The sequence below is a fragment of the Manduca sexta genome, chromosome 25 (assembly GCF_014839805.1).
Source record: "Manduca sexta isolate Smith_Timp_Sample1 chromosome 25, JHU_Msex_v1.0, whole genome shotgun sequence".
NCBI lineage: Eukaryota > Metazoa > Arthropoda > Insecta > Lepidoptera > Sphingidae > Manduca > Manduca sexta.
Window position 1 is genome coordinate 1,843,723 of NC_051139.1, and position 27,604 is coordinate 1,871,326.

Below are 27,604 nucleotides of genomic sequence, written 5' to 3' on the forward strand. Positions count from 1 at the left end.
CTCATTAGTACAGGAGACCCGTGCCCAGCAGTGGGACAGAATAAAATAAAGAGCTGGTATTATTATATTATTATATATAGCCACACTAGTTATTCACCTTATACATAGTAATCACCGCCAATGATAGTTGCTTGGTTTTTTTATTCATTAACAACTGAATGTATTAACAATATTTATCAATGTCTTTGTTTAATAATAATTTACGCTATCTACATTTAGTTTTATACACCAATTGTATGAAACTAAATAAAGACAACGCATTTCTCCTTTGGGTCGTTATTCTTGTGCAATTGATAGCATCTACGAGGCGCCTTAGAAGATCTTTGAAACTACCCCCACTAGAAACTTAAATAATAAATTTAAGGAAAAACAAGTAATACAGTCAAAGATAAAATTCGACTGCGTCGGGAAGCGAAATGTCCGCGTCTGTAAATATATTACCTCGAATGTCAGAATTATTTAAATACTTCTGTCGACTAGATTTGTAACTGTTTATATAGTTTTATTGAAAACACTTTATCAAATAGTTTTGAAAATAATCCTGATAACATTAACGTATATTCTATAGACACGAACGTCCATAAATTTGTTCAAAATCTGAACTAAAATGGGAACCAAAACGTCACTGTTATAACCTATTTATTCACTTGAACAACAAATAATTTTACTTATTTGACTAATATTTTTTATTCATAACCAGATTTACACTTAGACTCCAGATCTTAGTTATTCTTTTCGACAGCTTCCGTTGTAATGTCATAAAGTGAAATTTACATTCTCTACACTACGCCATTGGACTAAGGATCATAACATGAAAAGTTAATTAAAAAATTACCACCAATTTCTTCACTTTCACAAATTATGAATCACCGTCAAAGCATTCCACAAGATAATTAGCAACGTGTAAAGCGTTAATTCTTCATTATAAGCGGATAATTTATCGCCGCTTGTACCGAACCTTGCTACATTTACGGGCCTGTTTACATTTTCATTTGAACAAAAGAGATACGGGATAATTAAATACGGACAGGTTTAAAATTTCACTCGTGAAATACAACAATATGTAAAACAGTATCTATTAAGTATTTAAGTGAATAATGAAGCAAGTTTCTGCATAGTTATAAGTGCTTGTGCCCTTAAAAATAATATCACTTCTTTCCAAAAAACTGCATTATACTACACTCATCACTTTGAGGCATAAACAAATCACATAATGCTTACAGCTACTGTAGTAGTACTGGCTGGTAGGTTTTTCTTTAGATAATGTTTTGTTTTTTAGTGAAATGTCAGTTTGTAAATAAATGTATTTTTAAGTGAAGTAACTCTAAATATTATTTCCCGTTTTCCACGAATTCTACACCTACAATGGCTGCAATATCCTTCAAAGGCAACATAAAGGTTTGTTCTGTTGTAGCAGAAAAAGCCGTCGTACAAATCTAGCTATAGTCTTCAATACGAGTCTTAACATCTTATGACTCACGATGACGAACGCAATGCAGTGTCACAGTAATTTGTAAATCAATGTCTGGATGTTGGTGCTTCTGTTTATGGGCGGTCGCATCGATTACCATCAGACGAGCGGCTTTCTCGTCTCGTCACACAGTAAAGAAATGGTAGTATTCTTAATTAACACACGGATTTATAAAGAACAGGACCCTGATTCCTATGCCACACTTTATTTAGTCAGTTCATAACAAGCACGTAATGCGCGTCGCGTTTATGACAATATAAATTGGCATACAGAATACCAATCTACTCTATTTTCATAAATATTAAATTATTATTTACACATATATAACACCATAAATCACGCCATAGCTACTCGCACAAGATAGAGAAGAGTGGCGTGACAAAGAAGAGGCCTATAGTCAGTATTGGATGGATACGGGCTGATTAGATAGATGGATAGATAGAACACCATAACTGATAATACTCATGCGATGTTACACAGACAAAGAAGGTAAATATTAATCTTATTTCTTAATATAACGTAACATTGCTGTTTTACACTGACATAGAAAATAAGGCTCCTTTAGTAACTCTATGCAAACAGTTAACAAGTCTCGTAGTAAATTCATGTTAATCTCAAACAGCGTCCGTTATTTAAATTTGTCGCCTAATAGCTCGTATTACTTATGCACCAAGGTTTAGTTTATCTAGCCATTATAGAAAACTAAACTCGTTTTTTTATATTGTTTAGAAAGGACCTCCATTGAAGAATTGATAACATTGATGTTAAATATTTCGCACCACCGATGTAAACAGACAATTTTGGAAAACCATAGATAGATATAGATGGGTCTATCGAGGTAGACAGATATAAGAATTGAGAATCAATGAACTCACAAAGGATTTTACCAATTATGAATCGAAATCAGAAAACGTATATACGCATACTGATTTCTCATTTACATGAATGTAAGAACACAATACATTTTGTACACATTGAAATGTATTTAGAGATATCAAATCATCAAGGATGGGTTTCTAGAAAAGGCTAAAAACCAGCGCTGCTCGGAACTAGCCTAAGCCACCTCCTATTGTTTTTTTTATGTTTATACGATGGTTTATATAAGTAGTTAGTAAAGCAATAAATTATGTATTTATTGCTTTACTAACTACTAGTATAAATATACTATTTGTAGTAAAGGCATGATATCTCGACGTCCTTTGATGAAAATAGTTCGACCTACATTCATACATCGGTGGAGAAAATGCATACAGCCAGAAAACGGACATCTTAAGACAAAACTTAGATGGCAATCGCATGTTTTTAGCCGATTAAAATTATCTGAAATCATATCACCAATGGTCAAATGTTAAATATCCCCACTAGTTCATAAAGGACCTGAAAGAATGACAGAAATTGTCAAATGTAAAACCTCACAATCCCCACTAAGTGCACTGGCTACAATGCTTTTTATACAAGCATTTACACTGTTGCTTAGCACAAACATAAGAAGTCTAACCATTCATGCGTTTCAAATTCCGTAAAAGATGAAAAGAATGTCATCCTAAAAGAATTCTCTTTCATATGGAATAAATTGTGTGAAACGGAACGCTAACATTTTCAGTACGTAGTTTTAGTTTCCCTCCCTCTATGGAGACGTTCTGTCAGTGATTACGGTTCATTGCGCTTCACTACTTCTTTCTGTGAACTTCGCACTTTGGGATTTAGGTGAAGGTGTTTGTATTCGTATATTTCATATATTTTATTATTCATATTGTATCAAACATTGTGTGTATTCTGGGTTTTATTGTTTTGTATTCCACTCATATAACCTATTTATTTGTACATAAACATAATAATTTGAAAGGTAGTGCATTCACATATAATATAATAAAAAAAAAAATGATAACGTTTATGTATGCCCAAGGTATAGTGGTTTTTGAATGCAGATTTATTATGATAACCCTTATACATTCCCTATTTATAGTGTTTGTATGTTTTTTAAAGTATCTTTTATTGTTTATTAAGAAGCTTTCAAGCATATCACAGAAATAATAGTTTTTTTTTTACTAGCCAGCTTTTTACTAGCCACTGATGTAAACCGTCAAGGTTCCAGTAAATTATTACTCGAATCCATGGTCCCCATTCGCAAATATTATAGCTAGGTACGCAACTCCTTAACTTCAATCAATCACTCAGTCAGCCTGTTGCCATCCACTGCTGAACGTAGGCCTCCCGACGTGGACACCAACCATCCCTAAACTTATTAACTCAAAATTAAATTTTACAAAAATACAAATAGCCACTTCTTGCTACAATATAATTTACCAAACAAAAACAAGAAAGAATCTTGTAAAATATTGCCACAATACGCTATAGCCGGCGAAATTAATGCTCCGGGCATTACAAACTTGGAATAATTTGGAGTTTCTCGCAGTTGGATAATTGTTTTATTGTTGTATAGGACAGTATAATCTTTGGAAAAATCTAGGAGATATTTGAGTTTACTGTTATGCTTGCAACATAATTGTTATGTTAGTTTATGCGGGCACAAAGTGACCCCTCTGCATCTGATGATAAGAAACCTGGGCCCAGGGGTCGCAGCCCAGTTGTCCTATAAAGATAAAGTGTTTTTTGTTCAAAAGTGGTAATGTTTAGTTCTCCAGTTCTGAGAGTCTTTCCTAATAGATTGCTCCTTATTTTCGAACCTAATAATGCAAACACGTGAGAATGAGAATAAAACTTTGTAACTAAATAGGAATTATCTTCGTTCCATTTGAAAATTACATTCGAATGTGGTCTGTAAATACACCGGTCGGATACTACTGAACAAATAACCTGTATTTACACGGGCGAGTAGTGAACATATTTGGTGATGTAAGGGACGTTTGAGGTCACGTGTCAAGATGGGATAAGTGGGGATGCTATAGATAGTTGTTTGTCACGTGTTACTTGACATTAAAATTAGTTTTATATAGTGAAACGGTCACTTAGCGAACTACGGAGAGGGCTATGCTCGGTGCTTTTCTACCCGATCAATTTAGAAATTAAGAGATCGGCAAAAAAATGAAAGACATAGACATAGCTTAGCATATTAGCAAGCTGAAGTAGGCAGTGAACAAGACACATAGTTCGCAGAACTGACGGCAGATGGGGCAAAAAAGTTCTCGAGTGGAGACCACGTACCGACAAGTGCAGCGTTGGACGTTTACCTGCAAGGTGGACAGACGACTTGATAAAGGTCGCAGGAACACGTTGGATGCAGACAGCTTTCGACAGGTCTGTTTGGATATCTTTGGGGGAGGCCTATGTTCAGCAATGGACTTTATATGGCTGATGATGAAATATGGTAGTGACGGTTTAAGGATGGGTTTCTACCAAAATGTGATATGTTATTATACTTTGGACTTATGAGATCCACCGATAGTATCGCTTGGCTAACTCCTATAAACTAGGATCCAAAAAGTTCGCCTCCTGTTTTTTGTTTCTAAAATGACATTCGTAGTATAAGCGGATCATCTCTCCCCATTCCCATATTAGGAGAAATGCGTGTTGCTATTTGTGAATGTAAATTGAATAAGAGAAAAACATATATAAGTATTGAAATAGCTTCTGACGTTGCACGCCCACGTGAAGTAACGCTAAACAAACTGCATGATGCATATTTACGTATTGGCTGAGTCGCTGTTTTGGAATTCAAACAAGGCTATCAACACATCCGCGCTCGCGTGCTCAAGGACAAGTGGTATAAATTATGAAACTCTAGGTCTTGCTCGCATAGATGACTGAATCTTCCTAGCCGAATTTCCACCAATCCCAACGGAGATCAGCCAGGTAAACAGGAGATATTATGGTGCTCAAGTATGTGCACAATATGCAAATGCATTTTCTGTTCCTTCACTCTTATAGTCCGGCTGAGACAACCATCCAACATGACCGTAGAGCAATCAGGCTCAGAACCAACGGCTTTGCATACTTCCCGAGGGTATCACATAGACCATCCAGGGTATGCCAACTGCCTGACTCTGAGCTACGACTAAGTAATTCTTTTAAGTTGAGAAAACCCAGTCGCATTTATTTTGGCTCTGTTGGGATAGTTAATGCAGGAATGCAGGAAAACTTGTAGATTATGTTAAACACAATTTTACTATTAAGGATATAAATCAACGACATTTGTTATACGACATATTGACAAAAGGAAGAACATGGAGGAAGTCAAAGACCATTATTTCTTTTGAAATATAATAGATGGCGCCACACGTATGATTCAGTAGCAGATTATAATATTTACATAATACAACAGGCTCGACTCGGGATTCGAACCCAGAACCTTAGCGCAGTTGTCGTATTCGCACCGTGTATAATTACAACTACACCACCAAGATATTGCGGATATAAAATATTACGACTAAAGTATTCCTCCTAAATATTTTTAAAAACTTTAGCGATAATTAGTATTACTAAGATTTGTCAGTTCCTCTGCTTACCCTCTTCAAGATAAATGAGAAAATGTTTAGATAATTCCTCATGTCTGAAATGACGAGACGTGTGTCCTTCCAACTGAAACACAAAATGCTTGCAAGTAGCCCAATATAACTGCAAAACAAGATATAAAACACAGTGCTTGCACATTACTGACATAGATATTGCATAAGTTGCAAGGTTACACTCTTCCTCATGTCAAAACGTTTGGAGTATTAAAACCAAAAACTCAACTATCATTGATGAGAACTTTAATCATGTACCTACAAAATTAATGAAATTGGATCGGATATTTTCGATTTCCCATTACAGCGAGGTCAATAAATTTCTTTCTTTATTTCGTTCTTGTACAATTTTCTTTATTCAACATTGGAATTTTTAGACCTATATTTCTTGTGAATCCTAGATCAGTTTTAATAGGTCAAGCTGTAATTGTCATAAGACCTATTTTGTTTTCTTTTTGTTTGTGTTCCGAAGAACCTTTATACAGGGGTATGTAGCGTATCGTAGTTAATCTATCCCGTTTCTATGTCTTCAGTTATGTTAGTGTTTTATATGAATCTAGAAAACTAATTTCTATTTTCAGAATAAAAAGGCTCACAAATTTTCTCATTCTAGGATTCGAACCCTAACCCACCAATTTCCAAGTTTCTTGCACAACCATTAAACCACAAAGGTGGCATAAATCATAAAAACTGGAATATCAACGTTTTCACTTAGCCCGCCTGTTTAATGCGGGTAGTAAATAAAGTTTAAATCTTTTGTTAGGGAACTACTACTGCTACTACTACTTTACTGGTGGTAGGTCGCTCATAAGTGAGAGTCCGCCTGGGTAGGTACCATCGCAATGTTTATTTCGGCCACCAAACAGCAGTGCGTATACACTGTTGTGTTCCGGTTTGAAGAACATTGTAGCCAGTGTAACTACAAGACATAGTAAAACTTAACATCTCATGTCTCAGGATGAAATACCAAACAATACTTTTTTAATTCAAGTTATTGGATGGTGTTTCTATTGTTAATGGGCGGTCGAATCACTTATCATCAGTTGAATGGCAAGCCCGTCTCGTCATTCAAAGCAATAAAAGAAGGCAGAGAAGCAACTGGTGCACTCACTTTGCATCCTGCGTATTCAGTCCCATAATGTGATAGGAGGCGAACCTATCACCATATCTGAATAAAAAATTAGATTGGGTTTTTCTATTCATACTGAGTAGAAAAACCCAATCTAATTTCGTTTAACCCGGGGATATGACAGACATCAGGGGCCTTATTCTTTATCCTGCACGCTATTTTGACAGTGCGTAACAAGCACGTAACACAACGCATCATGTTTAGGACTATAGAAATTTGGCTTACAGAATACCATTCCACGCACATTTCTCGAAGATAACATGACACGGCCGCGTTACGCGTTTACACTATCATACAGAATAAGGGCCCTGCACTACAATCGTATCATAATACAACTGCACCACCAAGGCAGATATCGTCATATTCAATTTTAGTTTTACCATAGTAACTCCACAACTGTCAAGCAACGTTTATCGGAGTACATAACGTATCCCGTTTTGTAATCCCACGAGATCGATTGATATAAATGGGCAGCCAGCGCAACCCTCAGACTCATTTGCCACTTCCCTAGCTCTTTCACGGCTATTTACTGCTACCCCACCGAGAATACAATAGCACTTATATTTATCTCAGTTGGGATCACGATTTTCTTCGTGATATAATACAGCCGACGTTTCTTTTTCTATATTATTCTTAAAATATAATACCTTAAATAAGTCATTTTTGAAATGGATTATAAATGATTGCGGGATGTGATTTATTTTTTACAATGTCATTTTTATTAAGAAAAATCTATTTACTACTTAAGTTTAAGCAATAAATTTAAAGAGGACCTCTAGCACGAATATTTGCGTAATGTGCATTAAGTGAGAGTTTTTGAAAATTGAAACAACAGTCCGTGAGCTTATTTGACAGCATGAACATTGAACGCGTGTAAACTTTATAAACTAAATTATGTAGCCATGCTAACAGAAAACTCAAAATGAATGGGTATCAGCCCCAGAATAATGAAGAATAATTTGCTAGTGGTAGGATATATTTTATATCCATCTGGATAGCGATTACCGCACACAAGGTGTTAAAATCCGCCACAGTAGCTCACGTAAGTGTGTCGCTTTCCGGATTCAGCCTGTATATATCCAGTTCCAATAGGCCGGCATAATTTTGTCGACTGTCGAAGGATAATCATCTCTTGTCAGTCGACGTTCTATTGGACGCCACTACACTTACCATTAGGTATATTGAGGTCTCTTTGCCCTTCCCAAATAAAATAATAATAGTAATAATTACTAAAGCTTAGATTCGTTTACTTATTGGACACGAATACATGGCGCAATTCCTTATTATTCGTGCTTGGGGTACAATACTACGGAACTAAATGTACATTAATACTTGTTCCTGTTTCAGGAGATAACACGCTACCAGAGCCATATAACTCAGGTAGACTAAGTGAAAAGTCGTGTAGTTGCATTATTGTATTTGTTGGTTTATGTTGCCTCCTTTTTGATGCGTGTCGTGTTCCGGGGCCCTGGGTTCGAATCCTAGGCCAAGCTTAATATTTGTGAATTTTGTCTATAACGAAAGAGTCGATTAAAGTCAAGCAAGATAATATTCTATGATTTGTATTCTCTACATTATTTGCAAAAACATCTCTTTTTGGTTTGAAGGTCAAAAAGAAACATTTAATCATCACGTTTATAAATAAAATAAAACATTAAAATATCTTTAATTTAAATTTGAATTATATTAAATAATGCTACAATTCGAATAAAACAATTAATATTTTTTTATAATTATTATTCATTCTTCACCATAATTCGGGCTCAATAAATCATTCTTCCCTAGCCTAATTTTATCTTAATTAGGTATATACTGTGAGTATTTTCCCGCTTTTTTCGTTGACACATGTCATATTTAATAATGGAACATACCAACCTCTTTTGTTTGAGTTAATGTATAAACCTTCAGAAATAGTTGCGTTACGATTGACGAAGAAAATATGTCAGAAGTAATATAAAGGTCAATACGCAAGTCTCGAATAGTTACGCAAAAGGGAACATAATAAACGTCCCTGGATACAAAAACCCGATCCCAAATCTAATCATACTTTTCGTATATGTACTTACCTAGTTCGTTTTTATGTGTTTCGTTCAAGCCGTAACACATGATTTTTGCTATTCAACGTTCCTTGTATCGAACCCTTGTCAGTTGTCACTCTAATGTTGATCAAACAAATTGCCTATACGATAAACATTTACGATGTGAATTGTCAAATGTCTTATCTCATTAATTTATTCACTGTTTATTTATGAATATACGTAAGTAAAGATAATATGGGAAAAGGCTCGCGCTCTATTAAATCACGGAACGAATCACACATAGCGAAAATGGGTGCTCTAGCTGCTTTTCTATCTACCCCTCCGTCGATAAAGGCCTAATGTTTTGTTTCAGTTTTAACGCGTTTATAACCGAAGGGTCAAGCAGAGACTCAACTATTACATCCACGTTTCAAACTTAATTCTTATACTTAACTTACTAATATATTTTAGCATTGCTTACATACAAACATTTTGCAATTACTCTATAATATACTTATTTATAAGGAGCGAAAAACTATTAGGGAGTAGAACGAACTGCGGAGATGAATGTCCGCTTGAAAACCTCTGACTTGAACTTTGTGTACTATCGCTTGCTTTAACGGCGAAGAAAATCATCATGAGGAAAGTTCCGTACCTGAGAAGCTCTCTAGAAGAATTTTGAGGTTTCAAACTCTGCCAATCCGCACGAGACCAGCATGTTGGGCCAAGGCCTAATTCCTCTCAGTAGTAGAGGAGGCCCATGCCCAGCAGTGGGACAGTGTAATACAGGGTTAATATTATTAATATTACTTTCAAATTGAATTTTGTAAACAACACGCAGAACATTTCGCAAGCAAAACCACCGTGTTCTTACTCATTCGTAAATAAAAAAAGGCTTGTAAAATGTCGGCCATTTTTGCGACGCTGCATTTCTCTTTCCCGTAAATACTCGCTTGGAATAAGCCGTATTATTCATAATGTAGGCTACATTATTATATTCATAAATCAGTTTTCGACATACAATAGCATTGACGTAGAGTAATCTTTCGGATAACGAACTTATTTCCTCAGTCTTCGAAGGGATTTTATCGGGAACATTTTTTCTTTGATCGCGAATTTCAAATATGAGCAATGTGAGGAACTTTTTTTAGAAAATGTTGGCAAAAATGTACGAAAGAAGAATGTTTCATATGTCACATATTACAAAATTATAGTGTTTACTTTTTTTTGATACATACATAATTTTTACAATATACAGGTTAATTTTAAGAATGTGTTACTAAACGAAACCACGTCCTTATCTACTTGAAAATAATACTTTACAAAGAGTTTCTCGAACTGTAGATGTAAAATAAAAATTCTAAGTCTTGAAGAAAATAAATATTAATAAAAAAAAAATTGCACCCTAATTCCATTACTACTACTCTAACAGAATTTGTCTTAGAGACAGCAGCAGACTGTCAGTCAGAAATACACTGACGGTCACCAGATATTCGCATTAAACTACAAAATTGTCAAAAAAACAGAGAAGTAAAACTGTTAGACGTAAAATATTTGGCGAAATTATTAATTGTCCATGGATAACTTTCGGCACAGTATTACCAGAACACGAGAATGTGGTTTCATTTATTGTCGCAATGTCAAAATTAATGCAATTACGCACATATATTTTCAATATAAGGAAGTGGGTATATAAAATATTGAAGCAACATCCACCAATTTTTTATACAATCAACTATAGTTTCTATTTTTAAACTAGCTGTTGTGATTTTACTTCACACCAATACTACTAGCACTTTCATATGTTAACAAATATACTCAAACAAAACCCCGCAAACAACACATTCCAAATTTAAAATATTCCACAAAACTTTTTTATTATACGGCCAGTATGAATACGACCAGTTTCAATAAAGAGGTTTTAATCCTTCATAAAGTACGGGCGCGTTCATAGTTCTGAAGTTTCTATGTGCGAACTAATAATAAATTTCATTAAAATGAATGTGGAGTTAACTATAAACTGCGGACTGGTGCGGTTCGAAATTCAATTATGATAGATGTTTATGGCAAATGTCGGAACTTTATGTATGCGAGTTGATAGCGAATAGATAGATAGATTGGACAAAACTGGCCCGTCGTTTGGAGTTTAACTTAATTAATAACAGCACAGTCCTAAAATAACTTAAGACGTGTGTACGAAGAACGTACGAGCATACATAATTCATCTTATTAAAATATCCAAGAGTCCTTTTGAAGCAATGAGAACATTTTGAATCGTACATCTTATTATTATTCATGAAAGCTGTCTCGGAGTTACACTGAAAAATCCATACATCTTCTCAGCGTAACCCAAAGTGATACATCATAACGTCTTATGTATCAAGCAATTAACTTTATTCAAATATTTAACACTCCATGGAGCTATGGATGACTAAATTGGTATAAAACGAAAGGTTCTAACCCCGCTCTGTGCAAATGTTCATTAACATGGTTCCAATCCAATTTAATCTTGATTTTCTTGACTCGATACCGAAGTCTTGGCTTCGATCCCTGGGTCGGGAAAGTGATATTGGGTTTTTCTATCCATTATCAGCCCGGAGCCTAGAATTTGTGCCTGATATGGCAATACGCATGGCTAAAAATGGGTCGACCCCATTGACCCCCACCAGTCCCCCCGTGACCATGAAGGCTGAAAAGTCTTCGAAACGTCGGGAGGAAAACTGAAACATTAAAACCGCTATAAAATCCGAAAAATAGTTTAATTTTAATGTCTAACATTCGCGTAAACATAAGAAATCATTATGGGTTCACCAGTTAAGCCAATGCATTCATTAAGGGTCTTACTAATAAACGCAATATTGTATACGCCAGTCATACAATGTATTGTCTTACTCCTCTCAATATATAATATATCTATAGCACTAAGATATCAAAAAAGTTACATCACTGTAAGTTATGGGCATGCAAACTATCATTTATAGAATATTTGTATTCGGAAAAATCTTTTTCTCAAACGCAGCGTCAGCGTACAGGCCAAGTAAAGCAGGTTTCAATTTCTTCAAGTGGCCAACTTGAGTCGCAATTCTGAACTCGGATAAGTGAGTACTTATTTCCTCAGATCTGAGTAGAAGATCGGGAGAAATTGGACATTAGAGGAACTATAATAGAACGGTAATTTATAATATAAAAAAAACTCAATAAATCATTTTCGTTCGTGTTTTGTTTTTGTATTCTATTTCTCTTCCGACGCTTCATTATCCGTCTCGTGACCAAATCTGCTGTCTTCGAAACGGGAGAAAATAAAATACAAAAAAAGAGCGATAAAATCCGACATCTAGTTTTATTTCGTCGCTTAATAAATTATTTATATACATATCCCTGTCACGTCGGATCGCCTTCTCACTGGACTTTGAGAGTGAAGGAACAAAGAGTGCACTTGTGTATTGCGCACATTTGTGCAGTATAATAATCTTGCGTACTTGGTTAATCTCCGTTGAGATTAGGAAGGAATCATAAATTGTACAAACGACAATATCCCCCTCTTTCACAAGATAATATATCTACCGAAGTGTGGGTGTGTTACTCCTCTGCCTATTCCTGAAAAGTAAAAGGCGTAACTATATAACAAATTAGGTGAATCATATTACAGCACATATGAAATACACCTGCACTACCTGGCAGCCGGCCAACAGCCACACAGAACACTTCCCTGAATATATCCGTATTGTTTTTATTTATCGCTAAACATCTTCGAATACATCTAATTCAGATATCGATGATTTTGTAGGTAACATAGTTGTTTGTATTGATTCATAATGTGGAATGCTAGGAATCGTAATTATGTTTTTTTTTTCTATTATTTATTTATTAATTGTTTACACAAAAATACAAGAATTACACAATAATAGCATCTATCAAAGCACAGAGGTTTATACCAGAGCTGATAAGAGTTTACAACAGTAACGCGTTGATGCGATGATAGTATTTGTAAAAGTGTTACAAGAGATTAAGAACATTATGACTATATTGTGTCGTAGGAATCGACCCCGCAGCTAATTTCCTAATCATCACGCATGCTATACTCAAATTTCATAAAACAATAACAGAAAATCCCCTTTCCAAATTACAAAACCAAAACCAAATTGTTCTTTACCAAGATAATTTTACATCAAACAATCCAAAATATTCCGGAGTGTCAATCAACGCTGTATAATGAGACTCCTGAATAAGATATCAACTCTTTGAAGTTACCAGGGTGTTAATATAAAATATTGATAAAGGAAGATTTGCTTGTACTACTATATTACAATCGCACACATCACGCTTTAATTTCAAAACGGTAGACAGACGTACAACCAGGGTATCTCCTTTTCGCCAAGTTTCATCTCATAAAGTAATAGAGGGAAAGCCTATATATGACTATATATGACCTCTCTACTTTTCTACTCAGTATGAACTCAGTATAAAAACCCAATACCACTTTTCCCAAACGGGAATTCGAACACGTTACCTCAAAGCGCTGTCGTACCGTATACCCAATACGCCTAGACAACCGAGCCAGTCAGATATCGTATTACAGTACTAGCTTTTATCGCGCTTCCAGCCTTGTGAATGTCCTTCCTACAAAGTTCTTACTGTACACTATTCCAGAATAAATGTAGCCAATTGCTAATCCAGGACATGACATATACGTACTACATATATATACTTCATATATGTACTTCTATCTAAAACCATCCTTTTTATTAATATGCTAGAGGTTTAGAAGTTTACTACAAAGGTCATCACACACAGCAGTTACAAAGTATATTAATATATATTTTAGGATGTATAGCTTTAAATTATAATTGAAGAATCACACAGCAGGTTATGTAATGTATATTTTTCTTCATTACAATGGTATACGATTGACGGACTTGTTGGAGATATAAATTTATATTTTCGTGTATTAAGATGCCAGAATGTAAATAAATTTACCTTATGCTTATACATATATTATGTGATGACCTTAAACATCTCTCTTCAGTCATTTTTTTTTTTTTATATAGGAGCAATACGATCATACAATTCACCTAATGGTACATGATTACCACCCTTAAATAGAATATCTATATATATATAAAAGAAAGTGGTGTTAGTTACACTATTTATAACTCAAGAACGGATGAACCGATTGGGATGAAAATTGGTGGGGATGTAGCTTAAAACCAGGAGACGGACATAGGATACTTTTTATCGCGCTCCCACGGGGACGGGACGTGACATAAGACGTGGTATAAGAAAGCAAAATTTAGTATGGAGATAGTATAAGACTCTGGGAAGGTTATAGGCTACTATCCCGGGAAAATATGTAGTGGGACTTTTATCCCGGAAAACTCCTTCACGCGGGCGAAGACGCGAGCAAAAGCCAGTATAATAATATTACAGACTATCGATTACACTCCACTTACCATCAAGTGACTTGATTTATATAAGCATTTGTCTTTGTTTATATAAGCTAATTTAATTAAGTAATAAATATTATCATGTACCTTGACTTATCATAAGTGCAATGTTCGCCTACGTGATGAATAAAGCATTTTTTTTAGTTCAGTGGAGACACTTTGATTTTCCCGTAGCATGAGGGTTACATTTCTAAACCGCTAAATGTATAAACATCTCTAACTTTCATATAACTATAATTAGTATATATTATATTGTTTGCTTTTCGTATGTTCCAGCGTAGAAATGGGTCAGAAGTTGAGACTAACTGCAAACACAATCGTTCATTTTAAAAGTATGATAAATGGGGGTTTTACATTAGGATAAGAAAGTTCTAGAACTTTCCTCATGCCACCTCATAATTTAAAACTGTAATAAATTATTTTTTATGCGTACACACCAAAGTAACCCCACTGCAGCTTATGGTAAGTGAAGTGGGCTCCAATAGAATGTCGATTGACAAGAGATGATTACCCCTCGGCAGTCGACACAATTATGCCGGCCTGTATGAACCGGATATACACAGGCTGATTCCGGAATGCGACACACTTACGTGAGCAACTATGGCGGGTTTTAACACCTTGTACGGTGGTCGCTATCCGGGCAGACATAAAATAATAGATATATTTTACCACCAACAAAATAAAAAATCTAAAGCAATTACATAATAACGACAGTGCAAACATTCAACAATATAGGGACAATCAATGTAAATATGGATTCAGTAGCTTTGGCAATTACCTTGAATTCTCCTGAAAAAATTGTACAATTTGTGACTATGAAGAATTTTGCATCGAGTATATTTCAACCTCCAGCCAATAGCTCAGGGGTAAATGTCTACATAAGAATATAATAGAAACACCAGCGCAACGCGTCGGATAGAAATCCAAATATAATAGGGAAAAGGAATGCTGCAAGTAATAAAACTGTATAGAAAAAAACTTTAAGGTGTAAATAGAAATTGAAACGTATAGAAAAGGTTTTGGTAATCTGTTATCTGTTCAAACAAGCGTAGAAATTTTCTGAATATCCCGTTCATAAAATGTGACCCAAGGATTAGAAACGTCAGAGTATCCGCGTCATTAACCATAACGTTTTACTTTTCCTTCACACTTTTCAACAAAGTTGGTACTATCGACTGATTTATCATTTGATACTGACTTGGAGGGATTTGTGGAAAAATGTCTCAAACGACAAATTTTGTATAGTTTAGTGCAGTATATTTGGCATTAAGTCTACTTAAGTAATCTGTATACAGGATAATTTTGACATTGCGTGAATAAACGAAACCATATTTACCTCTGCCAATATTGTGTCAAAAATCATCCATAAATAGCGAATATTTTGACCAAAAATCTCGGTTACAGAGTTGCCATTTTTTTGTCATTTTGTAGCTTACAACGAATATGGCATGTGCGTGATTTTTTTTCCGACTGAAAGTGTGATGTTGCCGATCTGACGATATCTCTGAGAGTAGTAGTAGACGCATTAGAGCGTGTAACATATTTTTTTTTTTTCATATTTTTGTTAGAAACTTATGCTTTATATTTTACCTCTACGGTTTGAGTAACTTATTGTAAAGTGATATTTTCTAGAACACGAGTGTGGTTTCATTTAGCAACGCGGTATTAAAATGATCCTATATACGGTGTGTATAAATAACGAATTATATTATATTTAATCCTAGTAGTGTGTTCTTGAAATATAAATATGGAATAGTAGTATTTTTATCTCAAATAAAAATGTCTTCTATTTAATGATCGCTTGTCAATCATGGGTTTGAACGTATAAACATAGTTCGTGTAGTATAGCTATATATTTCATCAATAAATAAATAATGTATACTTCCCGCCATATCCCAGATATACAAACAAAATCCTTGTCCTACAATAGGAAGAACAATCGATAACAGCTGACATTGACACTGGCGTTTACAGAACACAGCCATCCTGAACACCAGCGTTTCTCAACCTTGGGACCACAGATAAAAATATTATAAAGGCAAAATTGCAATACAATAATTTAATAGAGAAGGGTATGTTTGACAGATATCCGTGACAAAAATACTGTCAGCCAAGGAGTTCAAGATTATATAGACTGGATTTTGGCAAGATTGTCAAACAAAAATTTTGTTACTTAAGGTGGTAGCTCAAGGTCCATTTTCATACATTTTGTTTCGGCTTTAATCTGGGTAACTAAACAAGTATTGGCAAGTAAAGAATTTAAATTCACGTCTAGTTAGTGATTAGTTCTCGCAGTTGAAGAAAAATGTAAAAATAATTAATAATCATGGATATTTCTGCCTTTAAAATTTCGTCATATTAAATTTTAAAGGCCGAAATATCCATGATTATTAATTATTTTACGTTTTTCTTCAACTGCGAGAACTAATCACTAACTAGACGTGAATTTAAATTCTTTACTTGCCAATACTTGTTTAGTTACCCAGATTAAAGCCGAAACAAAATGTATGAAAATGGACCTTGAGCTACCACCTTAATCTACCGTAAAATAGCAAAACATCATAAAATACTTCAATTGTTTTTCCATACCGTGATTTGAACGTTTTTGATACGCATATTAACATATTTTCTGTAAATGTGTTATTGTTGAATTAATATGTAAGGACGCTGTGATATTTTATCACACAGACATTTCAAATAAGACAACGATTTATTACCAATTGGCAATATGTTTTAGAGCACACATTTGCTCCTGATATCCAGTTTAGAACTAAAGATACAATTGTTTAATGTCTTTACGTCAAGCTAAATAAATTCAACTTTAAATCGTCTCAGTACACACTTTGCGTCCTAAAAAACTTTGTTAGTTTTTATATATTTAATTATATTTAACAATATAGCTTTTCCATTCGAACGCAGATCATGGGCTTTCCTAATAGTAAGCGGCTTCCGTGGTCCATAGACTTTATAAAATATACTACAAGCAAGCAGAGTAATACACCGTCATGGCTAAAAATGTTATCACGCTAGAAATCTCTTCCATTCAAAAACTGACCTATCCCTATATTAAATCGTCAACAAACTTTGGCTATGCCAGAGACAATTAAAAAAAGTTTGAGAATCGCTTCTCAAGACGTTAAGCGACACTTCGTGCATACAAAACCGTTACGTAATGACATCACAGAGGGCGTTAATTGGATATGCAATTTAACAGCGTAGTACACGCTTGAACGGTTTTCATTATCGCTAATTGCTTATATGATGTATTGTCTCGTTTAGCGTGGGTTGAGGGTTACATTTTTATTCTTTGAAAACATCGTGAGGAAACCTGCACATCTGAGAAGTTATCTATAGGAATTTCGTAGGTGTGTGAAGTCTACCAATCCGCACTAGGCCAGCGTGGTGGACTAAGGTCTTATCCCTGTCAGTAGTAGAGGAGGCCCGTGCTCAGCAGTGGGCAAGTATATAATACAGGGCTGATATTATTATTATTACACGCTTGAGCGGTTTTCATTATCGCTAATTGCTTATATGATGTATTGTCTCGTTTAGCGTGGGTGGGACTTAATGATGGGGTCGAGTCCAGGAATTACCTTTGGGGGTTGAATAATTATGTTTTTTGGATATTAAAAAGGTGTTTTTGGTAAAAATTCTACAAAAATTATGATTTTGGAAAGTACGTTGTCGCTTAGTCGGTATTAAGAATTATATTAAGTAGGAAATAAATTTCTAGATCATTGAAGGAATTTTGATGAAACTTGGCTTCAAATATAAAGTTACAGTAAAAATTTAATATCTCAAGAGTAAGTTTTGCTGAACTTACGTCATGTGGTGTTTTTAAGGATACGAAAGTGTTGGCACGTACCCGCTTATTTTAAATAGTTATTACATTGTTTAGTTACTTTATATATTTGTATTTAACAATGATTCATAAGTTGTATTTTTGTTTGAAATATCATCACATAATATTACATTAAACAAATCACAAATGGATACACCGCCACAAAATAATATATTATAGTCTCGTTTGATTACTAATAATTACAACGAAAACATTCTTTCCTACGATTGGAACCGCGTGTCAAAACTAGTGCTTAAACCTCACAAAACATTCATTAATGTTAATTCAGTCTCATTCAAGAACGAATCAAATTTTGCTTCCACTGAAATTCGCCACTAACACCATTCGATGACATTTAAAGCGCGAAACCTCAGTCGGTCATTTCCATTCGTTCGTAGCCGGTGATTGACAACTGAATGGTTGCGAAACGTTTATCAAACTGCCAACGCATGCGACAATGTTTCAATATTCCCAGGATAAATGCCACTCCATCTCTTTTTTAAGATAAGGTATAGTGTTTAGATTGTCGACTGGCGTGGCATAATTGTATTGTGACCGCGGTAGGACCACCGCACTGAGGTCCTGGGTTCGAATCCCGGGTTCGACAAAATTATATTAGTTTAGTGTTTATATTGCCGATTGGCTCGGGGCAATAATTGTATTGGCACCGCACTGAAGTCCTGAGTTCGAATCCGGGGTTGGGCAAAACGATAATAGATTTATGCTTTGAGATAAATTTGTGCCCGATATAGCGCTATACATTACATCTTGGGACGGAACACAGCGCAAAGTGGGTGCCCAGGTTGCACCTTCGCTTTTCCCTTCGAAGAAAGGGTTGTGCGAGTGTGTGTTTATTTGGTTACATTTAATACACGTTTGATTATAGAAAGAAAACCGGTAAGGCAAAAACATGAATAAATGCACAAAAAATTATAATATCTAAATAAATTACTTACTGGTGGTCTCCCAAATTTGAGAGTCCGCCTGAGTAGGTATCACCGCAATGTCTATTTCTGCCGCCAAGCACGAGTGTGTAGTCACTATTGGGTCACGGGGGGGACTGAGGTGTTGTTCATCCGCAAAGTCAAAGTTACAATATCTTCCTACATTTTTCAATTATACAACTTTTTTAATTTTTTAGCTGTTGGTGGTCCGATCTACGCAGAATGAGCTCACAGTGTCTTGAAGCCTGGCAGCCGGTCTTGTCTTTTTCAAACCAAAATAATTAAAGCCGCGATAAAATCCGAAAAATCGTTTAATTTTAATGTCCAACATTCGCGTAAACATAAAAAATCATTATTCATACCCACTTATTATATCAATATGAATCATGAATGCCTTGTCCCTGAGGATCATCTGGTACCCGTACGAAACTCAGTTACAAAGATTTACTGCACTTTAAACTTCCACGTTGAGGGATCGTCCCGTTTTATAGTCTCGCGACGATAAAGGTATCCATCACGCGATTACCGGGAGCCCGTGACGTCATAAACCCGGGAATGTTATAAATAACCGTCAATACTGGTATCAATGGTTTAAACGTAATTCTATCACGCCTTGGGGTGACTGTATACTGTACCGTACTTCTAGTTTAAAATTTTGCCATGTGACGTCATGAAACTTATGACTCTTCCTCTCCTTTGCCATATTTCGTTAACCGCCCAATAATGTGTGACGTAATTTATGGATCGCCTTTTATTGTTTAAAATAACTTACGCGTTACGCTCCACTAGAACTTCAGTTACAAGGGGTAGGCAAATGTGCAACCAGCGTCCTCAATATTCGTCATGTGTGTTCCGTCCCATGATGTGATAGAGGGCGAACCTTCTGCATATGGAACACAATTTCCAGACTCTGGGCTAGCAGTGAATAAGAAAATTCAAATATCAGTTTGCCCGACCCGGGATTCGAACCTAGGATCTCAGGGCAACGGTCATGCCGGGCACGCAATACAACTACGCAACCAAGGCAGTCCTTCTATCAGTAATTCTATCTAAATAAGTTATTCTATTTTTAAGTTATAAGAAACATTACTATTTAAGTCTAATATCATGTGGAACATTACCAAGAAACCTTAAATAACAAAATACTATGTAGAATTGCATTGCTATCATCATTAAGACAATTTTAGCCCTCGTTATGTTCCTTACATGAGACTGATATCTTGATGGCATACATACATACATAGCTGTTAGTACCTATATGGTATTTTGCATTCGACACACCAACTACAATCACATATAAATTACAAAGAATAATAAATTAAAAATAATATCGTATTAATATCGGCAGATAATTTGCTTTTCGAATTTCAATCAAATAATGAAATTGACAACGCGAATGCAGCAACCAATTATGAAGGTACTCACAATACATTGGGTTTGCAACACAAATATTATAATTTCGTTAATAAAATTGAAAACATTTTACTGTCCATATAAATTTAAAACGTATCGTTTATTTGTACCGCGTCTTGGTCTGTAATCTGCCTAAACAACGCTTTTTATTAAGAGCTTTACATACTTGTCCGTTAGGAATACTTTAGTTACATACTTCTCTAATTAAAGGAATAAGATATATGTAATATCAGCCTTGTATTATATACTGTCCCACTGTTGGGCACGGGCCTCCTCTACTATTGAGAAGGATTAGGCCTTAGTCCACTACGCTGGCCTAGTGCGGATTGGTAGACTTCACACACCCTCGAAATTCTTATAGAGAACTCCTTAGGTATGCAGGTTTCCTCACGATGTTTTCCTTCAACGTTAAAGCAAGCGATAATGCACAAAGAAAACACACATAATTTTAGAAAAGTCAGAGGTGTGCCCTTGGGATTCGAACTGCCAACATTTGTCTCGGCAGTCCGTTCCACAACCAACTAGGCTATCGCCGCTTCATTACGAATAAGATATGTTCATTCATAAATAAACGAAAAAAGAGAAATAAGCGATAAAGAAATAAAAGAAAACCGCTCATTAATTGCGAACAAAAGCCCGAACTTACGTCTCTATCCGAGTTATCTTACAAAGTACAAGTTAGAGAATGCTAAGTCATCCACTCGGGCGGAGATCCCGAGGGAGCTCCTTTATTGTTTGGCCGTCAAGGTAAACGTTTACGTCACTTGTGTTTTGTGTTAACACGTTAACTTGGAATCAATTTGAACGTTCATCGTATTGACGTCTCAAGTCTCTAGGAAATGTTTGTGCTGCTAAGCATTGTTTAGTACCAAGTGAGGTTCAACGAAATTTTCGTTTACTATAACATGTTTTACAAACGCTTTGAAATTTTACGCTTTGAATGTATAGGAAAATATAGTGATATATTTTGGATAAAGCTTTCTACGAAGAGTTTTGGCGAGATTAAGGGGCAATGACGCTCTCAATTTGATGCCCCAAATCTATACTAGAAACTGAAACTTAACTAGCAACTTCAGAAACGTCAGATTTGTAGCTGTGTAGTGTTTCTCGGCAAAGAAATCTATAGCATCTGCTCAACATCCGAAAGTTCATTTTTGCAGTACAAAATTCTATCATTACTGACTAGTAAGTACGAGACTTCGTAGCAGTATGCGACTGTTTCACATCGTCTGAGTAAATGTTACTCGTTAAATATAATATACACCTATAAACAGTAAAAACACCATCCAACACTTTAATTTACAAAGTATTGTTTAGTATTCCACTGCGCTCGCCATTCTGAGACATGAGGTGTTAAGTCTTATTATATCCATTAGTTACACTGGCTACAATGTCCCTTCCGGAACACAACAGTGACTACACATTGTTGCTTGGCGGCAGAAATAGACATTTGCGGTGGTATCTACCCAGGACTCTCACATATAAAGAACCTACCAACAGTAAAGTATTAAATTTACCTAAATATTGTGAAAGGGCACTTAATTTATCTAACCAGCGTGTTCCGGGTTTATTAGCACGCTCTTATGCACGCTCGCGTGACACGTAAACCATCATGTGTTGTGCATCACACAACCAGTAAATACAAGGCTTATCCATACATTTACTCCAATTGCAAAACGTGATCAGCTTCCAAAAGGGATCACGTTTCGCTATAATAGAATAGAAAATTAGCTTGCAGATCAGATGTACTGACCTACATCATTACCACCACAGGAATTTAAAAATGGTAATGTTATGAAGTTCAGATTAGGAAAGAGTTGCGGTTATTTGTGCTTCCGGATATCATACCATTCCAAACTCAATAGAAAGTTGTCACGTCCTCGGTTTTTTTGTATAGTTGTACTGTCACTGTAGAGTAAATTAATTCATACTGTTAATAAGGTCTACAATTTGTCTGTACTCTTAAATATTTTTTTATGATTAGTTACTTTGTTCGAATCCCTTTTTTATTTTACATCTATAGTTACAATAGCTTATAATAAAATACTTTTAAAGAAGACAACTATGTGGTTTTATTTAATAATGCAATGTACAAACGACCCTGTATAAAATACTTTAGTTTTGCATCAAACATTGTACATACTGTGTTGTGTATTAAAATTGTAAGTACATGAAACGTTTCTCGTGTTATTCGCCGGCACACCTACGCTCTACAGGTACTCCGTAGCTCATTTTAATTAGCCTTTTTATCTTATAAACGCCGTTGTCATAATTTCATATATTTTGTAAATCGCTTTATCATATTAGGGAATTTTGTTTGCGTAAAAAAGATTTTGTTATTTATTTTCCTTTTTATTAGTTACGCTTGTATTTTTTTATATATTAACACTTACGATTTATACTTTTGCATATTGTTTTAATAAATCCAAAGAAGGATAATTTTTACACAATTTAAAAGTCATGGACTTCCCGATATTTCGTAAAACAAACGAAGGAAACGGTAGAGGTAAAATTAATAAACAGATACCAGATAAAACTTGTTAAGCAGAAAAAACGGAGATGGCAAGATCTCATTTTTTTTTATTATTGTTTAACCAACTTTTCAAATAGGACGGTACATTTGTGATTAATTCTTAGTTCAAATTATAACACACGGAGTTTTTGAGGGAAGTTCTACGAAATCAAATTCCGAATAGAAACAGCTGTAAGAGGATATTCGTTTTATGCGCTTCGTTTAGAAATGATATCAATATACAAGCCCGCATAAATATAGTATTGTTTCAAGTACTTTATTTTCCAAACACGCTATTATCTTGCTATCTTGTTAAATTTTAAGTCAAATTTGATATATATTTTGACAATTTGTAGAATATTTTACACCGAAAATCAAACGTTTTAACTGTATAAATTACAAAGCAAATTTGTAACATATAGCTTGACAGCTGAATCCGCCAACAATGGGAAATTCCCTCAGGATAATGAAAGAACCTCCATCCCTCGGTCAGGGCCGCGGGCTATGGGTTAATAGCGGACGCGATAAAAGACGTTTACTGCTTATTCCAGCGCCGGACGAACCAAAGAAAAGACATTGGATTGCTCACAAGACGCCTCAGTTTACCCAGCCCACATAAAAAATAACACAAACATGACCTCCAAATGTTTATGATGCACAAACGATGCCGCTACAAGCCAGACTACACAAACATCGCGTCACAGATGAGGAATTTTTCACAGTGCCTCCACATCTCCGCCGTTCGCAACATATCAATATTAAAACTTATCGTAAATTCATTTTCAATACCACAGATAATATAAATGGTACAAAATGACAGATCGATGCAAATTTAATCTTATCTTTTCTTGTCGACCGTGAAAAAGCACCCACGGCATTAAAGCCGCCAAAATTTCCGCACCACAATTTCGATTCGCCGATTGTGCCCATCGGAGCATCGGAAATAATCTGTATTGACTTACCGCAAACAAATTCTGAATTCGAATCAGTCCGTTTCAGTCCACTGTGCCGATGGCGGGACCACTGTTCCATAACACTAATTTGAAACAATAGGGTAGCTAACACGTTTGAATTTGGAAATATGATAATTTTTTTTTACATCTACTTTATGGAATGTCACATTTTACACTAAAGGAAAAGTTTTTAAATTCGACCACTGATAATATAGATATTTGACTAATTTAATCTACGCACAACAAGGTTCTAAATTTGAAAAATATGATGTTCCTTTTTGTTGCCAGTTTAGACGCGCGCCAGTCGAGGCTTGTGCCGCATGTCGGTGGGCGGCGTGCTAGCGGCGCGGCGGGCGCGCTTACACTGATCTGAAACAAGCTTACAGGATCTGGCTACGTACCGTATCAAACGATGTTATATATTAATATTTCTATCAAATTTTTCGTGTACCGAAACTGGGTTCTCGATAATGACATTATATCGGGGACAAATGCAATAATCTCTATCACTTTTCAATCTTCCGAAGCTGTAGCGTAGACGGGAGACAGAGTATTGGAAATTATTTGCAAATATTTTTTTGTGTAGATTTAAAAAAGTCTATTCTAATCTAATAAATTCAATCAAATAATTTATAAATTTAGTGTCTTACCAGAGTTTCCTTTAACTTAAGAAATTAGCGAAACATTGTTTAAAAGCTCAGATTAATGTCGTTTATTGAAGTTATTTATTTGTTCTAAAATGATTTATTGCTTACTCATATTAACTCTGTCCTACGCGGGGTATCTCGGCGATCAATAGCACGTGTTTCGACATTGTAGTAAAGTTTCACTTATTAGTTTTACGAGCAGTTGCCTGCGTGACGTAAATCTCAAGCCTTTTTATGAATGTTTAGTTTTCGCAAATAAACATTTATATACCATTTTAAGAATGTTTGTTTTAACTGCACCAGATGGTAAGTGCAGGATTTTGAAAAATAACAATTAAAATCTAATCATAATTTATTTCAAAATAAAAATCCATTGGAGTGTTAGCAACAAAAGCGAATTAAACTCTTTCATTCGTTCTGAGCCGTAGACAGAAAGCAGTTATTATATATAAATACTAGCTTTTACTCGCAGCTTCGCCCGCGTGAAGTTTACCGGGATAATTTTTTTTCCGACTTACACACACAAACACCATCACGCATTTATCCCCGAAGGGGTATGCAGAGGTGCAACCAGGGCGCCCACTTTTCGCCGAGTGTGTTCCGCCCCAGGATGTGATAGGGGATGAGCCTATCGCCATATCGGGCACAAATTTTAGACTCCAGGCTGATATTGAGCAGAAAAACCCAAATATCACTTTTTTCGATTTACTTGATATATATCGTTATGTTATGACCTAATTACACAAAATCATTACAAATTGTAGCCTATGTGTTATTCTGACGTATAACCAATATTACTGTTTAATTTCAACCAAATCCGTTGTGTAGTTTTTTTTGTGAAAGAGGAACAAACATACATACACCCGTCCTCACAAACTTTCGCATTTATAATATTAGTAAGATAGATATCTATCTAATACAAACATACATAGTTGGCATATTAAATTATATATTTACATACCGCGTTACAACTGCGTAGTCTCAAACTAAAGTTAATTTACCAAACACTTCCATTACTAATTCTAATAAGCGTTGTCACACAACATTTAACTTATATGTCAAGCGTGATAATTTTCAACTCAAGACACTAATATGTCAAAATTGCCTCCAAACTAATTACGTAATGGCGCTGAATGTAATGAGATGAAACTTTGGGAACGTTAGCTCTGTTAGTTATCAAGCATTGTTGGTTCTTCTTTCGTTTACTTTCTTCTGTTAGATGCCAATTAACATAATTATGAAAGTTTTTAAGTAGATAGTTCATTATGTAAATCCACCTGGCTACATATTTGTTTATTTTGGACATCGAGCGGTTAGCAATCTAAGCTATGTTACCACTTGAAAGCATCTAGTAGAAACACAATATAAACACTCAAATTAAAAAAATAATTTAACACTAACTTTATACCGATTACCAATATTAATGTCAATGTTTAGCTAGTCATTTTATTAATAACAGTTCTAAGGTAACAAACAAAAAGAAGAAAACAGCATTTCGAAGTTATAACCTCCTTTTTTTAAGTCGGTTAAAATATAAATGTGGGACATTTTGAGTCAAATGTCTCAGAGTGACAGAGGCTATACATATAAGCAGTACTAAATAGTTTCAAAATATCGTTATTCCTACTTTACAGGTGAGTTATATTCAATTGCATCAAAGACGACTCAATAACATACCAATCAAATTATTCAATCAATGCAAATTCTTTCAATATGTTTCGCTAGCCCACAGAAGGTATTCAAATGCCTTTAGCATGTTATTTCGAGAGGCCAAACGATTTTGAACCTAACGTCAAAGTTAATACGTATCAAGTCCGCGTGTAAAATTTGTATGACGCAGTATCTCTAATCCAGTGTTACGCATTCCGTAGCCTTTAGAATTGATGCGTCGCTCCAAATTTAAAGAATTCACTGCGGATACGGATTTTCCAATTCCTTTTACAGAGATATGTCAGTTTCGTGCGATGCAATTTCAGAGGTCTGAAAATTCATTTCAAAACGAATATTTTCTAAAGATTGTGTGGCGCGATGTGCAGATTGTAAAAGACAGGATGTTGATTCAAAACCACTATTGAAACGTTAACAATCAATTAATGTGGGATTCGATTCGATTACATGTATTTATTAATATAATAAAATTTAATATTATTAAACAATAACGTAGCTAGTGAAAGGCTGGTAGATTAGCTAGATTAGGGCTCATGTCCTCGCCGGTGAGGATCGCGACGCGTTATCCTTTTATTTCCTCCTACCTGCCAGCCAGGGCTGGCTACTTCGGCTTGTTCCTTGTATACATTATAAATTTTATCCCAAATTTTAAGTGTCCATAGATATATAAGTAATTTTAATTGTTATTTAGAAGTTATAATAATTATTCTTATACATTGTTTAGAGGCATCATAAGTGCAACTTTGTTCGCAAATACTTTGTTCGAAAATATATAATTTTTTTAGTGGCATACCAAAATAAAGAACCGTCGCGGCTTTATCTTCGAAGGGGTAGGCAGAGCTACAACTAGGGCATAGACTTTTCACCATGTGTGTTCCATCGCATGGTAGTAGAGAGTGAGTTTATACCGAGAACAAATTTCATACTTAGGCCTGATACTGAGCAGTCTATTGATAAATATATTAATCTTTTAGTATATTATCATCTATTCGTTTGCCGGAATGTTTTCTGCACTTGAAGAAAATAAATATTAGCATTAATAACAAAATATTTTATAATTATATGTTTTCATATATTAATTAATATTGAAATTAAACT

General features: G+C 35.0%; 1 protein-coding gene across 1 annotated transcript in view; it reads right to left on the reverse strand.

Moving 5' to 3' along the window:
• The window catches only part of LOC115446600 (galanin receptor type 3), an 86,044-nt gene extending 61,501 nt beyond the window's left edge, over positions 1 to 24,543 (reverse strand). The window contains exon 1 of the mRNA XM_030173320.2: positions 24,201 to 24,543. The gene's annotated coding sequence lies outside the window, so the exon portion shown is untranslated. The remainder of the gene's footprint in view (positions 1 to 24,200) is intronic.
• Positions 24,544 to 27,604: the final 3,061 nt, after the last annotated feature.